Source organism: Trichechus manatus, unplaced genomic scaffold (genome assembly GCF_000243295.1).
Source record: "Trichechus manatus latirostris isolate Lorelei unplaced genomic scaffold, TriManLat1.0 scaffold00044, whole genome shotgun sequence".
Lineage (NCBI taxonomy): Eukaryota > Metazoa > Chordata > Mammalia > Sirenia > Trichechidae > Trichechus > Trichechus manatus.
The window spans coordinates 3,559,982-3,581,009 of NW_004443980.1; positions in this window are offsets into that span (position 1 = coordinate 3,559,982).

Consider the following 21,028-nt stretch of genomic DNA (forward strand, 5'->3'; position numbering starts at 1 on the left):
ACCAAAGTAGGATGCAAAACGTTTTCTTAATAAGCTTTGTTATGCCAATTGACCTAGATGTCCCCTGAAAGCATGGTCCACAGACCCCTACCCTCACTACTCTGTCCCTCAAAGTGTTTGATTGTATTCAGGAAACTTCTTAGCTTTGGTTTAGTCCAGTTGTGCTGACTTCCCATGTAGTGTGTGCTGTCGTTCCCTTTACCTAAGATAATTCTTATCTACTATCTAGTTAGTAAATAACCCTCGACATAATTTTTTTCAGAAGTAAATCAGCAGGCCTGTCTTCCAAGGTGCCTCTGGGTAGACTCAAACCTCAGTTTGTTCATGTGTTGAAGCAGAAGAACCACTAGAGAGAAGAGGATGATGGTAGAGGAGAAAGACGGCTCAGTTAGCAAGCAAGCTCATTAACCGTTCACACCACCCAGGGACTCCTACAGTATGATAGGATGGAGCTATTAGCTATAACTCATGAACGTTCTGAAAGTCATTAGTCATTACTCCAATGGCCTACCAGAAAGGCAAATACAATTCAATTCAGAAATTATATATTAAGAGAAGGCGATCCAAGATGGTGGAGTAGTCAGATGCTTCATGGCATGCCTCTTACAACAAAGACCTGTCATATCAGATATATATGACATCTAGAAACCCTAAGCATCAAAGACAAGGATGAAGAATTGGACTGAGCAACAGGCGGAAGGAGAGACAATTCAAAAACAGCAGAAACTGAGAATCACAGATCACCAGAGTCCTGCTAGCTGAACTTGCTCAACACTGTCGTAGTGAGACAAGCAAGCAACATTCCCAGCCAAAACCCACCCTCCTAGTGCAGCTAAGCAGGATCGACTCTGCATGCACCTCCAGAGCAAGCCAGGAGTGCTTCCAGCCCTGTGAAAGTTAAGTGCATGCATCCAAGACACCACACCCCACCCCCAGCCCCCTGTGCCAGAGCTCCACAAGCCTGAGGAGTACTTCCATCCTCCTCATCCATCCCTTCTTCCTGCTTGTGACTCAGTCTGGCAGCATTCAACACTGCCATTACCCTTAAGCTAGGAGCTCATGGCCCAGTCTGGAGGCACTCGCCCGTTTACCCACCCACTAGTGCTGGAGGTCCATGAATTTGTAGTGACTTGAAACTACTGCGATCACCCATGCCAGTGCCTTGCTGGCTGAGCCAGCACAGTGCGGCCATATTGGGTCAAGGCGGGCAGCAGTCCCAGCTGAAGCCCATATCACCTGCTGCAGCCAAGCAGGAGCAACTCTGGGCACAAGACAGGGGTCACACTGGAGGGCTTCCAGTCCTGTGAAAGTTAAGTGCAGGCACCCCACACACTGTGTGCACACCTGCCCCCCGTGCCAGAGGTACACAGGCCTGGGGACACTTCCACCCTTCTTGCAGATCCCCTTTCTCCACTCTCAGCTGAAGACCTGTGACATTTAACACTACCCCACCCTCTAAGTGGGCAGCTCTTGGCCCAGTCTGTAGGCACCCGCCCCTTCACCAGCCACTGGTGCAAGGGTCCATGAACTTGCAGCACCTTCCGTCCCCTCCAGTTACCTATGCCAGTGCCCTGCTGGCCGAGCCTGCACAGTGTGACCATGCTGACCAAAGCAAGCAGCATTCCTAGCCAAAACTTACTCCACCCGGTGCAGACAAGCAGGAGCGACTCTACAGTCATGGCCTAGTCAGGCAGGGCTGCTTCATGTCCTGTGAACATTAACTGTACCCACCCCACTAACTGCACACAACCCACCCCTCCATGCCAGAGCACCACAACCTTGGAGGGCACTCACGCCTGCCTCACTCGTGCCCCCTCTCCATTCATGAATGCAGCCTAGTGGCATTCACCACTGCCCCACCCCCTAAGATGAGAGCTCAACCACACATAGTGGGGGCCTGAGGACTGGTGACACCCCCCCGATCCCTCCAGCCAAAGGCTCCCACGCCTGAGGACCAGCTGCACAACCTCCCTCCTGACACACTCTAGTAGACAGGGGCACGCCTTCTAACCAGGCACCAATGGGCAGGTGACACCCCCTGCATTCCCCCTCCCCCTGCAGCCAGAGGCTTGTGCCCATTCTGAGCACCCCTACACAGCCCTGCTCATCTTGGACTGTCAGTGAGAGTCTCCACACCACCACCATCAACAAAGCAGGCATCTTTGCCCAATCAACCAGTAAGCAGTAGAATGCACACACAACACCCAACACAATGACCAGGGAGAACACCCCCTGCACCCACGACTAGGTGGCCAGCAAGACAGATACATCACCTCACCAAAAACATCACCTACATCCTCAGCAGCCCCACAAAACCAGAGAACACAGACCCACGCTCACATACCCAATTGCTGCTCCACCCATCTGGACAGGAGCTGAGCGCTTCAACAGGCCTGGTTAGCTACCCGAGTAGCACAGATGCCCAGCCTACTCAGATATATCAAAACAAAACAAAACAAAAATTCATGATGCAGCAAACAATCATGCAATAAATAAATAAATATAATAACTTCTTGATGCCTCAGAGACAACAGATAATATCAAATCACATAAAGAAATGAGACAAGTTGGCTCCATCAAGCGACCAAAACAAAGAACCCTAAAAACCTTCTGGAGGAAGAAATGGCAATTTCTGACAAAGAATTCAAAAGACTAATATATAGAGCTTTCCAAGATATCAAGAAAGAGATCAGGGAAAACACAGAGAAAACCAAGGAAAACACAGGCAAAGCAATAGAAGAATTCAGGAAAACAATACAAGAACAAAACAACAGAATAAATAAGCTATAGAAACCATACAAAAACAGCAACTAGAACTCCAAAGGATTAACAATAAAATTTCAGACTTAGACAACTCAATAGAAGGACACAGAGGCAGAATTGAGACAATGGAAGACAAAATTAGTGAAACTGAAGAAAATCCCTTGACCCCAATTTGTTTGAAGAAAAATAAGAAAAAAAGTATAAAGAAAAATGAAGAAAGCCTGAGAATTATGTGGGACACTATCAAGAGGGAAAAACTTACATGTGATCCATGTAAGTTCCAGAATGGGGGACAGAGAGGGAACGATGGAAAACCCAGAGAGAATTGTTGAAGATTTGCTGACAGAAAACTTCCCTAACATCACGAAAGACAAGAAGATATTTATCCAAGAAGTTCAACAAACTCCATGCAGGATAGACTAAAAAGAAAGTCACCAAGACATATCATAATCAAACTTGCCAAAATGAAAGACAAACAGAGAATCTTGAGAGCATCTAGGGAAAAATGAGAAGTCACCTACAAAGGAGAACCAATAAAACAAAGCTCTGATTACTCAGCAGAAACCATGCAGGCAAGAAGGCAATGGGATGACATATATAAAGCCTTGAAGGAAAATATTTACTAACCAAGAATTATATATCCAGCAAAATTGTATCTCAAGTACAATGGCAAAATTAGGACATTTCTAGATAAACAAAAATAAAGGCATTTTGTAAAAACCAGACAAAACTTATAAGAAATATTAATGGGGGTCCTCCAGTTAGAGAACCAACAACATCAGACAACAATCTGAGATTAGGACACAGGATAGATCAACGAGATACCAACCCAGATAAGGAATTCTAAAAAACAAAACAAACCTAAAAGATTGAAAATAGAGAACAGAGACATCAATATGTAAACAACCAGAAAGTCAAAACAAAAAAAGAGGGAATGAACAGTGTAGTTTTAGAACTTTCAAATGGAGATGAAGTCAAGGCAATATCAAGAAATAAAAGAAAGATTGGTTTAAACTTAGGAAAATGAAGGTAAATTTCAAGGTAACCACAAAGGAAGCTAACAAACCTACTCATAAAAATTAAAAAGAAGGAAAACACAAAGACACAGTAAACACAAAATCAACAATAACAAAATAAATGAAAAGAAAATCCATAAACAAAAAGAACTCATCACAGAAAATTAAGTAGAACAAAGGAACTGTCAACCCCACAAAAACAAACAAACAAATAAGATCCAAAATGACAGTAGTAAACTCATACCTATTGATAATTAGGCTCAACGTAAATGGCTTCAATTTACCAGTAAACAGAGAGTGCCAGAATGGATAAAAAAGTACAATCTGTCTACATGCTGTCTACAAGAGACACATCTTAGACACAAAGACATAAACAAAATAAAACTCAAAGGATGGAAAAAATATATCAAGTAAACAGTAACCAAAAAATAGCAGAAGTGGCAATATTAATCTCTTATAAAATAGACTGTAAAGCAAAAACCACCATAAAGGATAAGGGAGGACATTATATAACGATTAAAGGATCAATACACCAGGAGGACAAAACCATAATAAATATATACGCACCTAATGATAGGGATCCAGAATACTTAAAACAAACTCTAATAGCATTAAAAAGGGAAATAGACAGTTCCACAACGATAGTAGGAGACTTCAACACACCACTTTCAGTGAAGGACAGAACATCTAGAAGGAAACTCAATAAAGATACAGAAGATCTAAATGCGATACAGAAGATCTAAATGCCACATTCAACCAGCTCAACCTCACAGACGTCTATAGAACACTCCACCCAACAGCAGCCAAGTATACATTCTTTTCCAACGCACATGAAACATTCTCCAGAATAGACCACATTTTAGGCCCAAAACAAGCCTCAACAAAATCCAAAACATCAAAATAATACAAAGTATTTTCTCTGATTACAATGCCATAAAAGTATAAATCAATAAGAAAAATGTCATGGAAATGGAACAACACTTGGCTTAAAAATCAATGGATAATAAAAGAAATCAAGGATGGAATTAAAAAATTCATAGAATCAAATAAGAATGAACACATCTTACCAAAACCTTTGGGACACAGCAACAGCAGTGCTTAGAGGTCAACTTATAGCAATAAACGCACTCATCAAAAAGGAAGAGCCAAAATAAAAACATTAACCCTACAACTTGAACAAATAGAAAGAGCAGAAAAAGAAACCTACAGTCACCAGAAGATAGGAAATAATAAAGATCAGAGCAGAAATAAATGAAACAGAGAACAGAAAAAGAACAGAAAGAATCAACATGACCAAGAAGTTGGCTCTTTGAAAGGATCAACAAAATCAACAAATCATTGAACAAGTTGACAAATGAAATGCAGGAGAGGAAGCAAATAACCCAAATAAGAAATGAAATGGGTGATATCACAACAAAATCAAATGAAATAAAAAAGATTGTAACAGAATGAACAACTGTACATCAACAAATTTGAAAACCTAGAGGAAATGGACAAATTTCTAGAAACACACTGCCTACCTAAACTAACACAAACTGAGGTAGAAAATCTAAACAGACCCATAAGAAGAGAAGAAATTGAAAAGGTAATAAAAAAAACTCTCAACAAAAAAAAGTCCTGGCCCAGATGGCTTCACTGAAGAATTCTAGCAAACGTGCAGAGAAGAACTCACACCAGTACTACATAAAAACTATTTCAGAGCATAGAAAAGGAAAGGATACTCCTGAATTCGTTCTATGAAGCCAGCATAACACTGATACCAAAGCCAGGCAAAGACACCACAAAAAAAAAGAGAAAATTATAGACCAATATCCCTCATGAATATAGATGCAAAAATTCTCAACAAAATTCTAGCCAATAGAATTCAACAGCATATAAAAAATAATAATAATAAAAATAATACATCATGACCAAGTGGGATTCAGATATGCAAGGATGGTTCAACATTAGAAAATCAATCAACTTAATCCACCACATAAATAAAACAAAAGAAAAGAATCATATTATTATCTCAATTGATGCAGAAAAGGGATTTAACAAAGTCCAACACCCATTCCTGATAAAAACTCTCAGCAAAATAGGAAGAGAAATTTCTCAACATAATAAAAGGCACTTACATAAAACCAACAGCCAAGATTATTCTTAATGGAGAGAAACTGAAAGCATTCCCCTTGACAGTGGGAACCAGACAAGGATGCCTTTTATCACCATTGTTATTCAACATCTTGCTGGAATTCTTAGCTAGAGCAATAAAGCAAGAAAAAGAAATAAAGGGCATCCAAATTGGGAAGGGAGAGGTAGAACTATCCCTATTCACAGATGATATGATCCTATACATAGAAAGCCGCAAAGAATCCAGAAGAAGCCACTGGAACTAATAGAAGTTTTCAGCAAAGTAGCAGGATACAAATTAATATACAAAAATCAGTTGGATTCCTCTATACCAACAAAGACAACTTCGAAAAGAAAATCAGGAAATCAATACCATTTACAATAGCCCCCCAAAAGATAAAATACGTAGGAACAAATCTAACCAGGGATGTAAAAGACCTATACAAAGAAACTACAAAACACTACTGCAAGAAACCAAAAGAGACCTACATAAATGAAAAAGCATACCACGCACATGAATAGGAAGACTCGATATTGTGAAAATGTCAATACTACCCAAAACGATCTACAGATATAACGCAATCCCAATCCAAATTCCAACAACATTCTTTAACGAGTTGGAGAAACTAATCGCCAACTTAATATGGAATGGGAAGAGGCCCTGCATAAGTAAAGCATTATTGAAGAAGAAGAACAAAGTGTGAGGCTTCAGACCACCTGATCTTAGAGCCTGCTATACAGCCACGGTAGTCAAAACAGCCTGGTACTTGTACAACAGCAGACACAGACCGATGGAATAGAATTGAGAACCCAGACATAAATCCATCCATCTATGGGCAGTTGATATTTGACTGTCTTAGTTATCTAGTGCTGCTATAACAGAAATACCACAACTGGATGGCTTTAACAAACAGAAGTTTATTCTCTCACAGTCTAGTAGGCTAGGAGTCTGAATTCAGGGTGCCAGCTCCAGGGGAAGGCTTTGTCTCTCTGTCGGCTCTGGGGGAAGGGCCTCATCATCAATCCTCCCCTGGTTTAGGAGTTTCTCTGAGCAGGAACCCCAGGTCCAAAGGACGTGCTTTGCTCTGGCACTGCTTTCTTGGTGGTATGAGATCCCCATGTCTCTCTGCTTGCTTCTTTCTTTTATATCTCAAAAGAGATATAAAATCTCAAGACACAATCCAATCTTGTAGATTGAGTCCTGCTTCCTTAACATAAATGCCGCTCATTCGATTTCATTAACATCTTAGAGATGGGATTTACAACACATAGGAAAATCCTGTCAGATGACAAAATGGTGGACAATCACACAATACTGGGAATCATAGCCTAGCTAAATTGATATACACATTTTTGGGGGACATAATTCAATCCATGACATTGACAAAAAGCCAAAGTTCATTAAATGGGGAAAAGATAGACTCTTTAACAAGTGGTGATGGCATCACTGGGTGTCCATATGTAAAAAAAATGAAACAGGACTCATACCTCACACCATACACAAAAACTAACTCAAAATGGACAAATGACCCATATATGAAACCTAAAATGATAATGATCATGGAAGAAAAAATAGGGACAACACTAGGGGCCCTAATACATGGCAAAAGTACAATACAAACCATAACTAACAATGCACAAACACCAGAAGATAAACTTGATAATTGGGAGCTCCTAAAAATTAAACATTTACGGTCATCAAAAGATTTTACAAAAAGAGTAAAAAGAGACTGGGAAAAAATGTTTGGCTATGAATATCGGACATCATCTGATCTCTAAAATCTACAAAATAACACCTCAACAACAAAACAACAAGTGATCCAATTAAAAAATGAACAAGAGATATGAATAGACACTTCACCAAAGAAGACATTCAGGTGGTTAACAGACACATGAGGAAATGCTCGTGATCCTTAGCTATTAGAGAAATGCAAATCAAGACTACAATGAGATACCGTCTCACCCTGACAATACTGGCACTAATCAAAAATAAAAAACCAGAAAATAATAAGTGTTGGAGAGGCTGCAGGGAGATTGGAACTCTTATGCACTGCTGGTGGGAATGTAAAATGGTATAACCACTATGGAAAATGATACGGCGCTTCCTTAAAAAGCTAGAAATAGAAATACTGTATGATCCAGCAATCCCATTATTAGGAATATATCCTAGAGAAATAAGAGCCGTCACATGAATGTATGTGCACATCCATGTTCGTTGCAGCATTATTAACAATAGCAAAAAAAAAATGGAAACAATCTAAGTGCCCATCAACAAATGAATGGATAAACAAGTTGTGGTACAGACACACAATGGAATACTATGCAACGATAAAAGAACAATGGTGAATCTGTGAATCCACAACATGGATAAATCTGGAGGGCATTATGCTGAGTGAAATAAGTCAATCACAAAAGGACAAATATTGTATGCGACCACTAATTATATAAACTCAAGAAAAGGTTTACACAGAGGAAAAAACAAACTTTAATGGTTAGGAGGGATGGGAGGCTTATGGAGGGGAAATTACTAACTAGATAGTAGACAAGTGTCAACTTTGGTGAAGGGAAAGATAACACACCATATAGGGGAAGTTAGCACAACTTGACCAAGGCAAAGTCATAGAAGCGTCCTAGACACATCCAAACACCTAGAGGAACCAAGTTACTGGGCTGAGGGCTGTGGGGACCAACGTCACGGGGGTCACCTAGGTCAGTTGACATGGCAAAGTTCATAAAGAAAATGTTCTACATCCAACTTTGGTGAGTAGCATCTGGGATCTTAAAAGCTTGCGAGCAGCCATCTAAGGTACATCCGCTAGTCCTATCCTGTCTGGAGCAAAGAAGAATGAAGAAAACCAAAGACACAAGGGAAATAGTAACCCAAAGCACCTGGGCAAATATCAAAATTATGTCAGAAAAGTGAATAAAAAACAAAACCAAACCCATTGCAGTGGAGTCAATTCCGACTCATAGCAACCTTATAGGACAGAGTAGAACTACCCCATTGGGTTTTGAAAGCTGTAATCTTTATGGAAGCAGACTGTCACGTCTCCGCAGCTGGTGGGTTCCAATTGTCTATCTTTCGGTTAGCAGCCAAGCGTTTAAGCACTGTGCCACCAGTGTTCCTAATGAATATATACGGACTGTCAAATGTTGGAGGCTTTAAAATTATTTCATAGAAAAATATACCCTTTTTCAATGTCATTGCTTGTGCAACAAATGAACTACTAAGCTACTCTTGATCAACACTGTGGATTTGTAGCTAACCTGAAAGAGTAACACCAGCTCCTTTGGCAATTCATTGCACTGTTCATCAGCAATGCTTGTTTGCCATGAATACTAGTGAAAAGATTCCTTAAATCAATGAATGTTGTCATCAGTGCTGTTTTAAGAAAGCTATAGATGGGCAAAGATTTCTGAAACACACTAAAAGCACTAACTATAAAAGAAAAACAAGGTAAGCTGGATTTCATTATAATTAAGAACTTCTGAGCATCAAAAGATGTCACTAAAAGAGCAAAGAGACAAACCGCAGACTAAAAGAAGATATTTATAATATGTATATCTGATAGACGATTTTACTCAGAATACATACAGAATTTCTATAAATCAGTACGAAAAACACAAACAACTCAATTTTTTAAAAAGGCAAAGATTTGAACAGGCAGTTCATTAAAAAGGATATCCAAATGACCAATAAGCATATGAAAAAATTCTCAACATCTTTACTCCTTAAAGAAATGTAGATTAAAACTACAATGAGTTAACACTACACATCCACAAGTATGCCTAAAATAAAAAAGACTAACAGTTCCAATCAACTGTTGTCAAGGATATAAATCAACCGGAATTCTCACACGTTACTGGCAGGGGTGTAAACTGGTTCAATTATTTTGCAAAACTGGCATAATCTACTAAACTGAACATACACCTATCATATAATGCAGCAATCCCATTCCTAGGTATATACCAAGAGAAACAAGTGCATAAAAAAACCAAAAAGCATGTACAAGAATGTTCATAGCAGCTTTATTCATAATAACCAAAAAATGCAAATAACTAAAATGTCCATCTATAGGTAAATGGGTAAATAAGTTATCATTGTTAAGTGCCATTGAGTCAGGTCCTGCACCACCCTAACAATCATTACTATGTTTGAGCCCACTGTTGCAGCTACTGTGTCAATCCATCTCATCAAGGGTCTTCCTCTTTTTCACTGACCCTCTATCTACCAAGCATGATGTCCTTCTTCAGGGACTGGTCCCTCCTGATAACATGTCCAAAGTACGTGAGACAACGTCTCACCATCTTCGCTTCTAAGCTTCTAAGGAGCACTCTGGCTTTACTTCTTCCAAGACAGATTTGTTGGTTCTTCTGGCCAAAAGCAAACCCACTGCTGTCGAGTCGATTCCAACTCTCAGCAACCCTATAGGACAGAGTAGAACTGCCCCATGCGGTTTCCAAGGCTGTAAATCTTTATGGGAGCAGACTGCCATATCTTTTTCCCACAGAGCAGCTGGTGGGTTCGAATTGCCGACCTTTCAGTTAGCAGCTGAGCCCTTTAACCACTGCACCACCACAGCTTCTTGTTCTTCTGGCAGTCTATGGTATATTCAATATTCTTCACCAACACCACAGTTCAAAGGTGTCAATTCTTCTTCCGCCTTCCTTTTTCATTGTCCAGCTTTTGCATGCATATGAGGTGATTGAAAATACCATGGCTTGGGACAGGTGCATCTTAGTCCTCAAGGTGATATCTTTGCTTTTTAACACTTCAAAGAGTTCTTTTACAGCAGATTTGCCGGATGCAATACATCATTTAATTTCTTGACTGCTGCTTGCATGGGCCTTGATTGCGTATCCAAGTAAAATGAAATCCTTAACAACTTCAATCTTTTCCTCATTTATCATGATGTTGCTTATTGGTCGAGTTGTGAGAATCTTTGTTTTCTTCGTGTTGAGATATAAACCATACTGAAGGCTGTAGTCTTTCATCTTCATCAGTCAGTGCTTCAAGTCCTCTTCATTTTCAGCAAGCAAGATTGTGCTATCTGCATATCGCAGGTTGTTAATGAGTCTTCCTCTAATTCTGGTGCCATGGTCTTCTTCTTATAATCCAGCTTCTCGAAGTATTTGTTCAGCATACAGATTGAGTAAGTATGGTGAAAGGACACGAGCCTGATGCACACCTTTCCTAATTTTAAATCATGTGGTCCCCTTGTTCTCTTCAAACAACTGCCTCTTGGTCTATGTACAGATTCCGCATGATCACAATTAAAGGTTCTGGAATTCCCATTATTTGCAATGTTATCCATAATTTGTTATGATCCACACAGTCGGATGCCTTTGCCTAGTCCACAAAACACAGGTAAACATACAATTTAAAAAATGCACAGCAATTAAAAAAAAAAACTTTTGATACACCAATAATGTAGATAACTCTCACAGACAGTAAACTGAATAAAAGAAGTCAAAGACAAAATACTTCTATGGTATGATTCTATTTATAAGAAGTCCAAAAACAAGCAAAAATAATCAATAGTGAAAAAAGTCAGAATAGTAGTTATCTCTGAGAAGGGAAAGTTGCCTGAAAAGGGGCACAAGGGAAACTTCTAGATGCTGGAAATGTTCTATATTGTGATAAGTGATGATTACATAGGTCTATATGTTTATAAAAACTCACTAAGCTGTACACTTAAGATTAGTGTACTTTATGTAATTCACTGAATGAGTTTCCTACTACTGCTGTAACAAATAACCACAAATGGCTTAATACAACATACATTTATTATCTTATAGTTCTGGAGGTCAGAGGACTAAAATGAGTTGGCAGAGCTGCATTCCTTTCGAGGTTCTAGAAGAGAATCCGTTCCCTTACTTTTGCAGCTTCTAAAGGCTACCCACATTCCTTGGCCTGGGTCACTGGGACCTCTGCTTCTATCAACACATCTCCTTCTCTGACTCTGACCTCCTCCTGCCTCCCTTTTATAAGGACCCTTGTGATTATATTGGGCCCACCTAGACAATCCAGACTAATTGCCCCATTTTAAGACCCTTAACTTAATCACATCTGCAAAGTCCCCTTACATATTCACAGGTTCCAGGAATTAGAATATGGATATCTTTGGGGGGGGGGGTCCATCTTCATGATCATTGGTATGTTTGAGTTCATTGTTCATGGTGCAGGAACAAGCAATGTTTTGTTCTGTTATACATAAGGTCGCCATGAGGCTGAACCAACTTGAAGGCAACTAACAACAATAACATATTTGAAAGGCCATTCTTCTGTCTGTGAGGCATAAATAATGGTATGTTATACCTCAATTTTTCAAAAAAGAAAAGGAAGTGTATGAATAACAGATTATTTTGCAAACTGTGCAATGATAATTAAGAAGAATTTGGATGTCTTTCCCAAACACAGAAATAAGAAGACTTCCCACAGAAATTATTTTAAAAGACTACATTCACTATTTAATACTATTATAGAATTTTTTGAATCAATGAACATTTAAACATTGAAATTAAAATATTACAAAGTTAGGTGACTGGTCTTTTCAATATATCTGAAAATTAAATGAGATCTTTTTAAGCTGCAAGAAAATGAGAACAGTCTTATTAAAGTGAAGGATATTATCACAGGATTTATTAGCAAACTTACATTATTAAAAAGTAACCTTGTTCTTCAAGATTTTTTAGCTTCCATCTTTGCAATAAATAGATAGCAGTATGCATAAAGAGCAATACATTTGGAAATGTATTGCTCTCATTTAGGTACAACTTAAAAAGATACGTTAAATTGATTTAAATATTTTTATGAACTATACTAAAGTGGGTGATTATTACATTTGAAATGAATGTGGACTATGTTAGTCAACAGTTGTAGGAATCATTAAAACAAAATAAAAAGCTGACAAAACAAAACAAAAAGATTTTGAAATCAAAGAACAATTTCATCCATCTAATTACAGAGGATTTCAAATTCAGTTAAAATTTTCATACCTATTTGTGATTATTAATGTTTTGTGTCAACTTGGCTGGGCCATGATTCTCAGTGGTTTGGCAGTTGTGATGTAGCTTGGAAGTCATATGATAAGGTGATCACTTCCATGATGATATTTGATATAATATGATCACCTCCATGATGGGATCTGCTGTGAGTAGCCAATCATTTGAACTGGAGTTTCCTTGAGGGTGTGGCCTGCATCGAATATAAGTGGACATTCTGGCAGGGCTTTTGGGCTTTTGCTCGCTCTGGATCCTGAAGCTGGCTCCTGTTCAAATGGCCTCCAGCTTTTGAGACTTGAGCTAGTAGCTTACCTGCAGTCTTGCCTGCCAATCTTGGGATTCATAGGTCTTCAAAGCCTGTGAGCAGGAGCCCTGCTCTCTGACTTGCCAGTCTTCGTTTCATCACCTCCTGCGGCTATGTGAATCAGGAGAAGCCTCCAGCCTGACCTACAGATCTGGAATGTTCCACCCTCTACAACTGTTAGCCATTTCCTTGATATAAATCTCTTTATATAGATATTTATACACTTTACTGGTTTTGCTTCTCTAGAGAACCCAACCTAAGGCATTACTTCTTTGGAAAGAAGCTAAATTACTTACAGTATTTTTTTTTTAATAGTAAGTATTTCTAACTATATAACTAGTTGGAAAAGGGCTCATCGTAGTAGTACAGTTACTGCAAAAGCAACAAATTCAACTGAAAACAAGTAACAGAAGAGACTGAAGACTCATATTAATAGACTCAAAGTCAGTATTATAAAATTAGTTGAGATATATAAATTCAAGGATTTTAGTACATTTCATTAGCAAAGGTTGTAATTGTTATCCTATATATTCTAAAATATCTTAGTGTCACTATAAGAAAGTTATTCATTAAAATTATATTTTTATCTTTGGATTATTATTTGGCTTGTTTTTTACTCTTACTCAAACATCGTCCTGAAAGGCCTACCATACAATTTTTTTTTATAGCCCTTTGTATTTGTTTCTGTTGGCAATCCATACCCTGTTCTCTGATGGTTATCAAAGGATATGATCTCTAAGATATTCTTAATTATTAAAGATTGAATGCATGTCCCCCCAAATGGTGAGATTTTTATAAAGGATATATGTTTTCTATTCTATATCACTACTCTTTCCCATGTCATGACAAAGGGAATTATAACTTTATAATTTATAAATAAGCCCCAGCTCATTTGCAAGAATAGCATATTCATTCATTATCTCCATTTTATCAGTTTGTATTTTTCTTGGTATGTTATTACTACTTTAATTGAAATTCTTTTTCTCTTTCTCTTATGTATATATAAGTGATTTGTTTTAGCTTATGCTAACACTGGTTTTATTTTAGTACTCATGCATACATCTGTTTTTCCACTTTTCTGTTCTTCTTGTTTCTTTAAATCCAACCTTATTCATTATAAAGAGGTGCAAGTATCAACTTCAGTATTTCTTTCAGTGCAGTCATTCCTAAACATTACACATAAAAATACATGTTAGTTTATTAAAATTACTTTTTTTTTTGTTTCTCCTTTGTTTTATAGTAAGGACGTTCTATTGATTTCTTTGAAAGTATCAACTTCCGGGTAACGTGGCACTATAGACAGAAGTGCCATGCTGTCCCTCCACAGCAAAGATAAAAAAAAACTAAGTCAAACAGAGACAAATGTCTATCCTGAAACCCTAAGCATCAGATGAATAAAGAACTCAGCCAAACACCAAATGGAATAAGAAACTGACAGAGAACAAAGAGCGAGAAGAGAGATGTGTGGAGGTCCCCTATCAGGTAACACAACACAGATTCACCATCCTGGACTCCTGTCAGAGATCAGTGGACAGGGAGTACTGGAAAGCAGCTTCACGGAGCTCCCAGCAGAAGACAGAACAACTGGTAACCACCAATATATGCTTTCCCACCCCCAACCCTTCTTCACCCTGGCTTGGCCTCCTCTGCTTCCTGCGGCCACATTCTCCTGGCCCTGTGCCACTTGGATTCCACCAGCCCACACTGGCCGGCTCCCTGAGTGCCATTTGTTTGTTGCTGGTGTTGCTTTTTTCTGCTTCTTTTGGTTTCTTCTGTACCTCTCACCACCTCACCCTCCTTTCTGTCAAACACCTGGCTCTGTGTGCCATCTTTGCCTCTTTTTGACAGGCTGTGAAGCACCGCTCATCAGTGGAACTGCTTCCTGACCCACGCCGCCATGCTGGTGGGATTCCCCAAGGCTTTTTGTTTTGTTTGGGTTGGTTTCTTTTTTATTTTTCCACTTGCAGGCCCCTTCTAGCCAGGCTGTATTGCTCCGCTTGGGAGCTACTTCTTTGATCTACACAGCTGAGCTGGGGGATCCCTGGGGGCATTTCTTTTTCTTTTCTCTCTTTTTTCCTTTTTGTCTCTCTTCATTTCTCAGTTTCTTATCTCTCATACTTACCTTCTCTTCCTGTCTCGTGAATACTTGGCACTGTGTGACATCTCTACCCCTTCTAGCCAGACTGTACCTTTGTGGCCTGGGAGCCACTACCCTAGTCTTCACAGTCACACCAGTGGAATCCCTGGGGGCTTTTCTTTTCTGTTTTTCCCCTAATTTTTATTTATTTATTTTCCTTTTATTTTTGTTTTTCTCCATTTCTCAGTTTTTTATCTCTCCACTACAATGGCAAGCTCCCTTAGCACTCTTTGTTGTTGTTGTTGTTTGTTTGTTTGTTTTGGCTCCTATTTCTCTCACCTTTCTCTCCTCTTTCCTGTACCCATCTTAGCTCCACGCATCACAATCTCCCTGATACTTCCTGCCTACCTGTACTGTGCCCGGAACATCACACCCCCAAGCAGCACAGGCATGGCCTACTGGAACCTACTCTGCACTGGTTCATGGCCCACCCAGTCGGCCGTAGTACGTGCCCAAAACAACCCATCCTAACAACTCCCCTTCAGCTGGACCTGCCTTATTGACCCATAGTTGAGTGACTGGCCCTGCCCATTGGACAAGGAGGTGAAAAGTATCATGCCCACAGACGAGCAAACAACAAAGAATGCACAGCCAGCCTGCTCAGACATAACCAAATAAAACAAAAAATCAGGATGAAACAAACAAATTTACAATCAATAAATGAGGAAAATAACTACTGAATGTCCCAAAGACAGCAGACAATATCAAAACATATACAAAAACAGGACAAGATAGTTCCAGTAGGCATCCAAAATAAAACACCAGATGACTTACCAGTAGAAAAAAAGGCATTAGAACTACCTGATAGGATATTAAAAACTCTAATATTCAGAGCTATCCAAGAGTTGAAGCAAAAAGCAGACAAAAATGAGGAAAAAACAGACAAACTCATGGAAAATACAGACAAAAAAATGGACGAATCCATAAAATAATACAGGAACAAAATGCTAAACTTAATTCACAACTAGAAATCATTCAAAAACAACAATTAGAAATCCAAAAGATAAACAACAAGATTTCAGAAACAGACAATGTCACAGAAGGGCTGAGGAGCAGGTTTGAAATGATGGAAGACAAGATCAGAGAAACTGAAGACAAACACTTGGATACAACTCCGTTTGAGGAAAAATCAGAAAAAAGAAGTGGGATACAATCAAAACAGCAGGAGGGGGCAATACTAATCTCAGATAAAATAGACTTTAAAATAAAATCCACCATAAAAGACAAAGAATGACACTATATAATGATTAAAGGGACTATCCATCATGAAGACATAACCGTAATAAACATCTACGCACCCAATGATGGGGCTCCAAAATACATAAAACAAACTCTAACAGCAATGAAAAGAGAAATTGATAGTTCCACAATAACAGTAGGAGACTTCAACACATCACTCTCAGTAAAGGACAACATCTAGAAAGAAACTCAACAAAGATACAGAAGACCTAAAGGGCACAATCAGCCAACTGGACATCATAGACATATATAGAACACTCCACCCAATAGCTGCAAAGTGCACATTCTTTCCCAATGCACATGGAACGGTCTCCAGAATAGAGCACATCTTAGGCCACAGAGCAATCCTCAACAAGATACAAAACATTGAGATAATACAAAGTATCTTCTCTGACCACAATGCCATCAGGGTAGAAACTAACAGGAAAGGCAAGGAAAAAAAAATTACATGGAAACTGAATAACACCCTGCTTACAAACCACTGCATAATAAAACAAATCAGAGATGGAATAAAAAAATTCCTAGAATCAAACGAGAATGAAAACACATCACACCAAAACCTGTGGAAAACAGCAAAGACAGTCCTCAGAGGACAATTTATAGCAATAGATGCACACATCAAAAAAGAAGAAAGGGACAAAATCACACAACTCAAACAAATAGAGAACAGCAAAAAAAGCCCACAGCCACCAGAAGAAAGGAAATAATAAAGATCAGAACAGAAATACATGAAATAGAAAAACAATAGAAAGAATCGACAAAATCAAAACATGGTTCTTTGAAAGGATCAACAAAATTGATAAACCACTGGCCAGCGTGACAAAAGAAAAACAGGAGAGGATGCAAATAACCCAAATAAGAAACTAAATGGGGGACATTACAACAGACCCAACTGAAATAAAAAGGATTATAACAAAATATTATGAAAAACTATACTTCAACAAATTTGAAAACCTAGAGGAAATGGATAAATTTCTAGAAACATACTACCTACCCAAACTAACACAAAGTGATGCTGAAAATCTGAACAGACCCGTAACAAGAGAAGAGATTGAAAAGGTAATTAAAAAAAAAAAAAAAAGAAAAAACTCCCAACAAAAAAAAAAGCCCTGGCCCAGATGGCTTTACTGGAGAAGTCTACCAAACATTCAGAGAAGAGCTTATACCAGTACTACTCAAACTATTTCAGAACATAGAAAAGGAAACAACACTTCTGAATTCATTCTATGAAACCAGCATAACCCTGATACCAAAACCAGGCAAAGATGCCACAAAAAAAACAAAATTACAGACCAATATCTCTCAGGAATATAGATGCAAAAATTCTCAACAAAATTCTAGCCAAAAGAATTCAGCATCATATAAAAAAAAAAATATACCACAACTAAGTAGGATTCATACCAGGTATGCAAGGATGGTTCAACATTAGAAAATCAATCAACGTAATCCACCACATAAATAAAAGGAAAGAAAAGAATCACATGATCATCTCAGTTGATGCAGAAAAGGCATTCGACAAAGTCCAACACCCATTCCTGATAAAAACTCTCAATAAAATAGGTATAGTAGGGAAACTTCTCAACATAATGAAGGGCATCTATGCAAAACTAACAGCCAACATCACTGTTAATGGAGAGAGGCTGAAAACATTCCCCTTGAGAACAGGAACAAGACAAGGATGCTCTTTATCACCACTCCTATTTAACATTGTGCTGGACGTCCTAGCTAGAGCAATAAGGCAACAAAAAGAAATAAAGAGCATCCAAATTGGTAATGAAGAAGTTAAACTGTCCATGTTTGTGGATGATATGATACTATACATAGAAAACCCTAAAGACTCCATGAGAAAACTACTGGAACTAATAGAAAGATTCAGCAGAGTAGCAGGATACAAGATAAACATAAAAAAATCAGTTGGATTCCTATACACCAGTAAAGAGATTGATGAAAAGGAAATCAGGAAAACAATACCATTTATAATAGCCCCTAAAAGAATAAAATACTTAGGAATAAATCTAACCAGGGATGTACAAGACCTATACAAAGAAACTATAAAACACTACTACAAGAAACCCAAAGGGATCTACATAAATGGAAAAACATCACATGCTCATGGATAGGTAGACTCAACATTGTGAAAATGACAATTCTATCCAAAGCAGTCTACAAATACAATGCAATTCCAATCTAAATATCAACAACATTCTTTAAAGAGATGGAAAAACTAATCATTAACTTTATTTGGAAAGGGAAGAAGCCCGGAATAAGTAAAGCACTATTGAAGAAGGAGAATAAAGTAGGAGGACTCACACTGCCTGACCTCAGAACCTACTATACAGCTACGGTAGTCAAAACAGCCTGGTACTGGTACAACAACAGAAACATTGACCAATGGAACAGAATTGAGAACACAAATGTAAATCCATCCACCTACGGTCACCTGATCTTTGACAAGGGCCCAAAGTCCATCAAATGGGGAAAAGACAGTTTTTTTAACAAACGGTGCTGGCCAAACTGGATGTCCATCTGCAGAAAAATGAAAAAGGACCGATACCTCAAACCATATATAAAAACTAATTCAAAATGTATCAAAGACATAAATGTAAAGCCAAAAACCGTAAAGTTCATAGAAGAAAAAATAGGATCAATGCTAGAGTCCCTAATACAAGGCATTAACAGGATTCAAACCATAACCAACAACACACAAACTCCAGAAGATAAGCTAGATAACTTATGCTCATCAAAAGACTTCACCCAAAGAGTAAAAAGAGAACCTACAGACTGGGAAAAAATTTTTGGACATTAGAAGTCAGACAAAGGTCTAATCTCTAAAATCTGAAAGAAAATCCAACACCTCTACAACAAAAAGACAAATAATCCAATTAAAAAATGGGCAATGGAAATGAACAGACACTTCACCAAAGAAGACATTCAAGCGGCCAACAGACACATGAGGAAATGCTCGCAACCACTAGCCATTAGAGAAATGCAAATTAAAACCAAAATAAGATGCTATCTTCACCCTAGCATTACTGGCAAGAATTAAAAAAACTGGAAATAACAAAAGTTGGAGAGGCTGTGGGGAGGTCGGAACTCTTATGCACTGCTGGTGGGAATGCAAAATGATACAGCCATTTTGGAAAATGATGTGGCACTTCCTTAGAAAGCTAGAAATAGAAATACCATACGATCCAGCAATCCCACTCCTAGGAATATATGCTAGAGAAATAAGAGCCATCACACGAATAGACGTATGCACACCCATGTTTATTCCAGCGTTGTTCACAATAGCAAAAAGATGGAAACAACCTAGATGCTCATCAATAGATGAATGGATAAACAAACTATGGTACATACACACAATGGAGTATTACGCAACAGTAAGGAACAATGATGAATCTGTGAAGCATCTCATAACGTATGATACTGGAGGACATTATGCTGAGTGAAATAAGTCTATCACAAAAGGACAAATATTGTATGAGACCTCTACTGTAAAAGCTCATGAAATAGTTTACATACAAAAAGAAACAATCCTTGTTGGTTACAAGGGATGAGAGGGGTGGGAGGGGGAACTAAATAGACAATAGATAAGTGGTAACTTTGGTGGAGGGTAAGACAGTACACAACACTGGGGAAGCCAACACAACTTGTACAAGGAAAGGTCATGGAAGCTCCATAGACACATCCAAACTCCATGAAGGACCGAATTGCTGGGCTGAGGGCTGTGGGGACCATGGTCTCAGGGAGCTTCTAGCTCAACTGGCATAACATAGTTTATAACGAAAATGCTCTACATGCTACCTTGGTGAGTAGCGTCTGGGGTCCTAAAAGCCTGTGAGCAGCCATCTAAGATACTCCACTAGTCTCACCCCTTCGGGAGCAAGGGAGAATGAAAGAAACAAGATACAAGGGAAAACTTATTCCAAAGGACTAATGGACCACACCTACCACGGTCTCCACCAGACTGAGTCCAGTACAACTAGATGGTGCCCAGCTACCACCTCTGCCTGCTCTGACTAGGATCACAACTGAGGGTCCTGGACAGAGCTGGAGAAAAATGTAGAACAAAATTCTAACTCACAAAAAAAGACCAGACTTACTGGCCTGACAGACACTGGAGAAACCCTGAGAGTATGGCCCCTGGAAACTCTTTTAGCTCAGTAATGAAGTCACTCCCGAGATTCACCATTCAGCCAAAGATTAGACAGCCCCATAAAACGAAATGAGACTAATGGGACACAACAGACCAGGGACAGGACTAGAAGGAAGGAGGGGACAGGAAAGCTGGTAATAAGGAACCCAAGATTGAGAAGGGAGAGTGTTGACATGTTATGGAGTTGTTAACCATTGTCATAAAACAATATGTGTACTAACCGTTTAATGAGAAACTATTTGTTCTGTGAACCTTCATCTAAAGTACAATAAGAAGGAAAGAAAGTGTATATGTAG